This window comes from Oncorhynchus gorbuscha, linkage group LG01 (assembly GCF_021184085.1).
Source record: "Oncorhynchus gorbuscha isolate QuinsamMale2020 ecotype Even-year linkage group LG01, OgorEven_v1.0, whole genome shotgun sequence".
Taxonomy (NCBI): Eukaryota; Metazoa; Chordata; class Actinopteri; order Salmoniformes; family Salmonidae; genus Oncorhynchus; species Oncorhynchus gorbuscha.
In genome coordinates this window covers 81,290,735-81,300,643 of record NC_060173.1, presented here as the reverse complement: position 1 = coordinate 81,300,643, position 9,909 = coordinate 81,290,735, and the positions used below count along the sequence as shown (strand labels likewise).

Genomic DNA, 9,909 nt, shown 5'->3' with positions numbered 1-9,909 from the left:
AGGTCGCTCCTACCAGGTGGCGTGGCGAGAATCTGTCTCCTCACCACGCGCTCTCACCACTGGTGTCCCCAGGGCTCTGTTCTAGGCCCTCTCCTATTCTCGCTATACACCAAGTCACTTGGCTCTGTCATAACCTCACATGGTCTCTCCTATCATTGCTATGCAGACGACACACAATTAATCTTCTCCTTTCCCCCTTCTGATGACCAGGTGGCGAATCGCATCTCTGCATGTCTGGCAGACATATCAGTGTGGATGACGGATCACCACCTCAAGCTGAACTTCGGCAAGACGGAGCTGCTCTTCCTCCCGGGGAAGGACTGCCCGTTCCATGATCTCGCCATCACGGTTGACAACTCCATTGTGTTCTCCTCCCAGAGCGCTAAGAACCTTGGCGTGATCCTGGACAACACCCTGTCGTTCTCAACTAACATCAAGGCGGTGGCCCGTTCCTGTAGGTTCATGCTCTACAACATCCGCAGAGTACGACCCTGCCTCACACAGGAAGCGGCGCAGGTCCTAATCCAGGCACTTGTCATCTCCCGTCTGGATTACTGCAACTCGCTGTTGGCTGGGCTCCCTGCCTGTGCCATTAAACCCCTACAACTCATCCAGAACGCCGCAGCCCGTCTAGTGTTCAACCTTCCCAAGTTCTCTCACGTCACCCCGCTCCTCCGCTCTCTCCACTGGCTTCCAGTTGAAGCTCGCATCCGCTACAAGACCATGGTGCTTGCTTACGGAGCTGTGAGGGGAACGGCACCTCAGTACCTCCAGGCTCTGATCAGGCCCTACACCCAAATAAGGGCACTGCGTTCATCCACCTCTGGCCTGCTCGCCTCCCTACCACTGAGGAAGTACAGTTCCCGCTTAGCCCAGTCAAAACTGTTCGCTGCTCTGGCTCCCCAATGGTGGAACAAACTCCCTCACGACGCCAGTACAGCGGAGTCAATCACCACCTTCCGGAGACACCTGAAACCCCACCTCTTTAAGGAATACCTAGGATAGGATAAAGTAATCCTTCTCACCCCCCCTTAAAATATTTAGATGCACTATTGTAAAGTGGTTGTTCCACTGGATGTCATAAGGTGAATGCACCAATTTGTAAGTCGCTCTGGATAAGAGCGTCTGCTAAATGACTTAAATGTAAATGTAAATGTAAGACAGACACATCAGGGATGCAAAGGCACGCGTCCTTATTGAATTCCAAGGCGCATATTGATAATGGAATAACTGAACACATTAACTTTTCGTCAGCCAACCAGACGAGTAAGAACCGCAAAATCACTAGCCTATGTCAATCTGCTATCCCCATAGTAGAAAAGTTGACCTATTCTATTGGTCAGCTTGTCGTTCTGTGCGAGAAAGAAACAGCCTATTCCAAACAGAGTATGGGACCATTGTGGGACGATAGATACCAAATGATTACAGCCACTGTACATAAAAATGTTTTAAAAGCAATGAGACTGGTGCAACAGATCAGAACGTTTCGCTTAAAATGTTAATAAACTGTTAGGCTATTTCTTCACATTATAAACACAGTAATGCGTGGACGGCAGTATGCTATAAGGCTAAATACAATTGGGGAAAAACACAGTTCTCAAAAGAGCACCACCAGAGCTGTTGCCAGATAATTGAATGTTCAATTCTCCACCATAAGACGTCTCCAACGTGGTTTTAGTTGGCAGTATGTCCAACCTGCCTCATAACCGCAGACCACGTGTATGGCGTTGTGTGAACAAGAGGCTTGCTGATGTCAACATTGTGAAGAGAGTTCCCCATGGTGGCGGTGGGGTTATGGTTTGGGCAGGTGTAAGCTACAGGCAACAAACACAATTGCATTTTATCTATGGCAATTTGAATGCACAGAAATACAATGAGGAGATCCAGAGATAATTGTGCGGCCCATTTTTTAAAGGTATCTGTGACCAACAGATGTATATCTGTATTCCCTGTCATGTAAATTCCATAGATTAGGGCAGTGAGTTATTAATGGATTTCAACTGACTGATTTCCTCATATGAACTGTAACTCAGTAAAATCTTTGAAATTGCGTTAATGTTTTTGTTCAGTCTATTTCAATTATAAAGATGTTACTATAGTAGCCTAAGTGTCTATCTCATTATTACTGTTCTGGGATTTGCATGTCACGGAGGAATTCTCTCAGTATTAAAAGGTTGGGTGTGATTATAAATTGCCTCCATGGACTCTGTCAGGGTAGAAATGACGAGTCAAAGTTGAGTGAACATTGCCGCCCAGTGACGAAATGCAGAATAGCGGCCATGTATTTTAAGTGTGAAGTCATCATTCTGCGACGAGGGAAAACGCGTGCGGAAAGCAGGGAGAAATGTGTACCCACTTGAATTTTTGGGAACATGGCGCCAATACAACAAGAAGCAGAGATCGGCATCTACCGAGAAGCCCATCAAGAAGATAAGAAAATATATCAGTGTTAGGACACAGAAAATCAACGGTGATGCTAACGGGCTTGCGGAGAAATTGGACCACGCCCTTCTCTTTTAAGATGACGGTGGAAGGGATACGCAGCTTGTGCGCCTCATCTCTTCGTATTGCTAGGTTTTCTAACCCTTTGATTCGTTTTTGCTTGTTAAACCATCGGAATTTCATGGTTTAACAATACAATAGTCAACTTGTCGTTAGCGCAAACAATTATGTAAAAGGTCTTAAGATGTAGAACACATTAAAGAAAAGTCGCACAAGCCCAGTAACGATGCGACCAACAAAGTTGCCAACTTGTTAAGAGCCCTGATGCTCGGTCTGAACATTATCACGCATTGCTTGCCATACGGTTTTGGAGGCATAAGGACCGTGTCTTTCATATTTCAAAAAAACAAAAGGTTAAATTGATACATCTTTTTAGGGTTATGGAGTGAATGTTATTTATGTTAAGGGTTTACATGGATAAATTTGGACCTCTCTGAAATGAAAATGGATGGCCCTCCCTTCAGGAAATTATTGTTGTGGTTTGAGAGCTTCACTGAGTGTGAGCTAATGTTAGCTAATGCTCATGATGTTTATTGTACACAAACAACACACACTTTTAGGACTGACTAGGTCCAGCACAGCACAATCTGGATTCTATGCCAGGGCCATACAGCATGTCAATTCCCCCGAAATGACAGTTACACAGAACATGAATGTGGCACTGACTGATGATTGGCCAACACTATTGCCAATCACCCCACATGGTAGGCGGGACATAAAAGGGGTATATCTGCATTCACAACACTACCCCCCTCCAGCAGTGCCATACTAAAGGCAGGAACAATAAAACATTTTCTTGTTTTGTCTTTCAATACGTTTTTCCAGGTCAGTATTTTCATCAAAATGTTAGCAGCTTTTCTTTACCCAATAAATCATCACATATAGCTGGAGAATAAACTGTAAAAATAATTTAGACATGAAGAAATTACATCCTTACCTTCTCTTTCTTTCTCTGTGACAGCTGGTTCTTTTCGTGTTCAGGAACTCTTTTGAAATAATGAAGATGAAAGAATGGGAGACCAGGTGGGTGATTCTTTGACCCTAAACACCTGATAAACTATGATTTTGAACTGTAATGTCCCTTTAAGCCTTTTTGCGTGCATCCTTCCTGTGATGTTCAAATAACTTGTTTTGTCTTTCAGTGTGGTGACCAGGTTTCTGGAGCTCCTGACTGGAGCTCCTGACTGCTCAGGTCCTCCACAGCGCCAGCGGAGCCCCTTGTGGGTTGCAGTTTCACATACTGGACCTCTACATGACTGAGCTGACTGCAGTTGGCTCAGCTGAGGTATAACCCATGGTTACTGTAAGTGCTGATCGAGATTTAGTTTTGCTGCTACAATTAGTAATGTAATTGTGATGTAATAAATCAGCTTATGAAGGTAGAGATGTGGTATTACTAAAGTATGATAATGATATGGCTGTCATAATGGTTAGGGTTTGTTGGTTTTTAGGAATTCATATTGTGTGTGTGAGCTAAGTTTCATGCTGATATTGGTTCCACCACAGTTAAATGATTTAGCGCTTTTGTTGTGATTGCAGCTCACTACGGCTCAGAACCTGACGTTTATCGACCCGTTCTGCAAAACAGCATCCAAAACCAAAGAGTGAGTGTTACAGGGAACTTTTGTGCGAGGGGTGACAACAGCCCCTTGAGTAATACCACTGTCTTTATCTATGACCCTTTTCAAATGAATGACCATCACCCTTTGACTGTTGTTTTAACTCACTCTGCGCATTCCCCTTCTCTTTTTCTCCTCCCCTTGTTTCCTTTGTCCCAGTCGGATCCTGCTCAAGGCTATCTGCGGCAGCATCTTCAGTGCCATTGTGGACCAGGCTCCCTTCGTCATTGAAGACCTGCTGAAGGAGGTGAATGCTACAGGTGGAGGGTCTGAGGAGCCTGACTCGGGACAGGCTTCTGAAGAAGAAGAAGAGGAGGAAGAGAAAAAGGAGCCTCATAAGGGCAAATAAGCTGCTATGAAATCCCCATGAAAACCTCTGGAAAGCAGACCAACTGTAGGCATTGAAGTTCTGAGGACTAACTGGTAGAGAAATTAGCTTGACTTCCACAAGTCTACATTGCATTATATGGAATTGTCTTATTAATGATACAAGGCCTCTAATTAAAAATGTCCAGGTATTCAATATTTTAAGACTGGTCCTCTCCTCCCTTTGTGGTTTTAGGCACCGTATCATCTGAGGCAGATGATGAATATAGTCTGGCGAATGAAGAAGATGAAATGCTCCATCTGGAGAGCGATTCGGAGTCTGAGATACCAGATGGTTGGGGGATTGGACCTGTTCTTCAGTTTGACTACTCTGCCCTGGCGGACAGGCTGTTTGGACTAGCCAGCCGTAGCAACACCCCCAGCCACGACAGACAGAGACTCTACAAAGTCATCAAGACGTAAGTAAAAGCACACAAAAGCATTCTTATTTTTTCGGTTTTGTTCCCCTGCAGTCTCCGGGATCTCAGTGATGTCGCTCTTTTCCTTTTGTCTTCCTCTTGCTCTCTCAGGAGTCTTCCCACAGGACGAGTACCCAGAGGAAGTGTCAACGAATGACGATGAAATGTTTGGCAGCAGAAAGAGGATGAAGAGGGGAAGAGCCCTAGAGGAGGAAGAGAGCTCACCAGCCAAGAAACGTAAAGGTACATCAAACTCACTATTTATACACTAACCTTTCACCTTAAGTCTTTGTTACCGTGATTGCCATAGATATTAAGTGTCTTTTTGTTTATTTATACATTTTTTCAGTGTTGAATGTACACTGAACATAAATATGAACGCAACAATTTCAACGACTTTACTGAGTTACAGTTCATATATGGAATTCAGTCAATTGAAATAAATAAATTAGGCCCTAATCTATGGGTTTCACATGACTGGGCAGGGGTGCAGCCATGGGTGGGCCTGGGATAAGCCCACCCACTTGGAGCCAGGCCCACCCACAGGGGAGCCAGGCCCGGCCAGTCAGAATGAGTTTTTCCCCACAAAAGGGCTTTATTACAGACCTAAATACTCCTCAGTTTCATCAGCTGTCCAGATGGCTGCTCTCAGACAATCCTGCAGGTAAAGAAGCTGAATGTGGATGTCCTGGGCTGGCGTGGTTACACGTACCTCAATTATATTGGGAGGTGGCTTATGGTAAAGAAATGAACATTCAATTATCTGACAACCGCTTTGGTGGAGATTCCTGCTGTCAGCATGCCATTTGCATGCTCCATCAATTTGAGACATCTGTGGCGTTGTGTGACAAAACTGCACATTTTAGTGTCTTTTTATTGTCCCAGCACAAGATGCACCTGTGTAATGATCATGCTGTTTAATCAGGTTACTGATATGCCGCACCTGTCAGGTGGATGTATTCTCTTGGCAAAGAAGAAATGCTCACTAACAGGGATGTAAACACATTTGTGCACAAAATCTGAGCGAAGTAAGGACTTTGTGCTTATGGAATATTTCTGGGTTATTTTATTTCAGCTCATGAAACATGGGACCAACACTTTACATTTTGTGTTCATATTTTTGTTCAGTGTAGTTCTTAGCAATGATGTATCTCCATATTTTCTACTTCAGGCAAGAAAAACGACTCAAAACCAGGGAAGTCAGACCAGCGTGCAGCATCGGACAAGAGAGCCAGCAAAGACACCCGGGGACATCACCACGAGGAAGAAGAGGAGCATGGGAGAAGTGAAGAGTGACGAGCAAAACAGTGTGGCGGAGGAGTCGGAAGTGAAGGCTGAGGCGGACACAACTCCTCCTACAACAAAGAGTGAAACGACAGACGCTAAGAAGGCAGCACCTACAGAAGCAAAGACTGTGCTCTCTGCCCCAATAGACTCTCTAGAGGCTGGAGAGGCGGGGGTAAAGAGAACCTCTAACCCAGCCGAGCGCACCGATGTTGGGGAGAAGCAAGATGCTGTCCTGGAGGAGGACACCTCTCCTATGAAGGTCACTGATACTCCCACAGAGGTAACTGCCGTGGAGACGGAGGTCCAATCAGAAACTCCACAGGATGTAGTGGTGGGGAGCCTATCATCTGTCATGGAGATGGAACAGAAGACCCAATCCGAGACACCGTTACCAGACAGCACGTCGTCCTAAGAAGAAAAGATCAAGAAGTCTAAAACGCCTGTACAGGAGGAAGCGGTAGCAGAACCAGAAACTAATACAGATGTGCCAGAGGCTAGTGTGAAAGCCACGGAGACAGAAGACCAGCCTGCTACAGCTACCCAGGACGGAGAGGCTGCAGAGAGGGCTACAGAGCCAGAGAGTGCCTCTGAGACTGCTACGACTAGCACAACCAAGAGGAAGGGCAGAAGGAAGAGCACCAAGCAGGACCCTGAGGAACAGACAACTGTAGAGGAGGTTGAGACGAAGCCAGATGCTGTAGAAGAGATCATGACCACCCCACTAAAGAAGACTAGGAGGAAGAAGGCTGAAAGGAGTGTTGAGAGCACAAAGGAAGAGGTCGCTGAAACAGACTCGGCACCGGTAGACACGACACCAGCAGGCCCTAAACCATTCCAGCTGAGGAGCCTCCAGCTGACGTCCACATGGCCACCACTGCCCTGAAAAAGGCAGAGGCCGAGGGTAAAACAAAGACTGCAGCAGACTCCAACCGCACACTTGTAGACGCTGAGGCGGAGCTTGTAGAGGTTTCCACACCAACTCCGCTCAAGAAGAAAAAGGAGGCAGCGCCGGTATCTGAGGAGCAGGCGCCAGACACCAGGGCAGTGGAGGAGAGCATTGCAGAGGAGCTGCCCACAAAGGTTGACCTGGAGACTCCCGTGTAGAAGCGAAAGTTCCCGGTAGTGATAGAGGTCGAGGCTGAGGAGCTGGAGGCTGAGGAGCTGGAGGCTGAGACAGAGGCTGCTAGAGTCAACGTGAGTTTTAAGTTCACATTTGACTTCACTTCCTAGGCCCAGGTTGAATCAGCCTGCCACATTTGATGGATGTCTCCCTCAATCAAATATGCACATGTTTGAAAGTTCGTTCCTAAACGCATAACATTTTAGTTAGCTTAAGTGTAGCAGATCTGACCTCGTTAGCTATATGCTTGTAGCCATTGAACAGGTTTCTTGTTTATACATTTGACTTTACTTAAATTGCTTTTTGTTTCATCCTCTCCTCAGGACAGCGAAGAGCCGTCTACGCCGGTGAACGCCAAGAAAACAAAAAGGATGATGCCCAAGAAGGCTAAGGGAGGGGAGGAGTCTGACTTCATTACGTTTCCAGCACCATGCCACCATCCCTACACCCATCTTCTTCAAGAGAGCAAAGGGAAGCCCCAGCACATCGTTGTCCAGCAAGAAGGTACTAAACACTGGTTCAACACAGAAGATGCCTATTATTACATCAAGTTACTTCATCACCATCTGTCCTTGTTAACATCTGTTCACAAATGTGTCGTCCCTTTTCATCATTTTCTTTCACAGAAGTGTCAGACTCCAAAATCTGAATCCAAGAAGGTTACCTTTGGACTTCATAAAAACAAAGCTGCAGGTATGAGGGGACCGGATAGCACCTTATTTACTCATACAACGGACAAGACCTCTATTTTCCAATGTATATACTTTGTTGTCCCGTGTTCCAAATCACATCAAATTTCATTGATAATCTAGCTTCTGTGTCCTCATTTATTTACAGTTCAAAGTTCCATAGTTTTGAGGAGACTTTCCTATTTGTTTTTGCCCATTTATGATTCCCAGAATTCAGGAAGACCGATCACAGCCTGCTGGTGAGTCCAGAAGGGTGGTCCAGAGTGCCATTTGACCCCCAGCAGAAACCCCTGTTTGGAGTGCTGAAGTCCCCAGTGGCCTCTCTTACCAACAGCAACAAGAAGAAGACCAAGAGCATCCTGAAAGCCAGCCCCAAACGCCCTACTCTGCTGCTGACTTTCTCTAGTCGTCCGTGAGGAGACTGGTGAGACAGAGGACCCTCCCCCTCCACTCAGTCCCACCCCACTGTTTGTCCACTAGGAAAATATAATTATGAACGCATGACCACAGAATCTGTTATTCCTCTGTTGGGGCGATATTGATATACACTTATTTTTTAGTGGAAATATTTATACGTTTCTATGTTCTTTTGCTGTTCTGTGGGTGAGCAAGTGTTCAAATAAAGACCACTCCCTCCTTTTAGGGAATTTGTCTGACTCGGTGAGCAGCGCAACTCGATTATTCATAGACTTCTGCAAGAAAAGTTTTGGCTGTTTGGAAAGACAGGACAAGGTGGGCAAATCAGAAATGGGCCGACACCTAGGCTATTAATCTGTCAACTTGTATTGAAGTTTGATTGGCAAGTAGAACGTTTGGATTGGCAGGCAGCGATGTGGATTATAACCCATAAGTGGAGACGAGTTGATTTATTCAATGATGTAGGTCAGACGGTGTACCACTGTACCAAGAATTGCTGTGGTAATAATTTATGTCCACGATATAGAGAAGGGTTGAACAACCTGCACTGATTAGGGGATTGTAGGGACCAGACAGGCTGTTCAGCCTTGTAGGCTCTGTCTGGGTTCTGTTCATCAGGAAATCGATGATCCATTCTGCCATATTCAACTCTAAATTCATGAGTTCATCGGATGAAACAGGTTGAATAGTATCAAATATTCAACTATAAGATTCTGAACAAATAACAGCTGCCTCATTTCCATTTTTGTCTCTAAGTTGAAGGTCAATTCAAAAGCCCATGGCCAAATCCTGGTTTTATGTACATTAGCACAAACTGAAAAGTTTATTGCTGTGATTTGCCCAGTCAGAATTGTAATACTGTATTAAGCATGGCGTTAGATGTGCCTCAGCCAAATGCTGAGGGCGAAGAAGGCAGACCTTACAGGGAAGAAAGAATAGGGTGGCTTGGGGTTAAATGCACCCCAGGGTTAAACTGTAATCCTCACAGAAACCATTGTCACCACCCCAAAAAATGCAACTCTTTTCCTGGGTGCCACTAGTTTTTTCTTTTGAATAAAACAAATATATTAATTCTGCCCATTTATTTCCCTTCAAAATGTGTTTGCCATAATCAAGGATTGCCAGTACGCACATTTGGTATCTAAATCTTACCAAACTTTGCTGGCACAAATGGAATTGCATCAAATACCTATAAACCATGTATTTGAATCGATTCTGCTCCACCCATTACCCCCAATTAAGGTGCTTCCAATCTCCTGTGCTGTACTGAGATATGGGGAAATGGGAGGGAGAAGTACAGATCAAACCCAATCCTCTGGAAAATACCAAGCCATAGACATGTTTCTGGTGAAAAAAAGTGTTGGAGTATGATGGACAGGATTGTCCTTTCACTAAGAGCTCCCAATGTTAACGTCAGACAAAAATATAGGCATCAAATTCAAAGCACTTTTGACCAATGTGGTCTCTTGGGGAATTAGTCTGAAATTAGA

General features: G+C 45.1%; 2 long non-coding RNA genes across 2 annotated transcripts; both read left to right on the top strand.

Annotated features, from left to right (window-relative positions):
* The first annotated feature begins 2,320 nt into the window (after positions 1–2,320).
* Positions 2,321–4,348, top strand: LOC124019875. Its single transcript, XR_006835865.1, has 4 exons — positions 2,321–3,525; positions 3,645–3,805; positions 4,042–4,106; positions 4,281–4,348. It is a non-coding gene; the product is annotated as an uncharacterized LOC124019875 (long non-coding RNA).
* A 3,001-nt stretch (positions 4,349–7,349) lies between these two features.
* Positions 7,350–8,644, top strand: LOC124019815. Its single transcript, XR_006835854.1, has 4 exons — positions 7,350–7,387; positions 7,637–7,817; positions 7,940–8,006; positions 8,213–8,644. It is a non-coding gene; the product is annotated as an uncharacterized LOC124019815 (long non-coding RNA).
* The last annotated feature ends 1,265 nt before the right edge of the window (positions 8,645–9,909 follow it).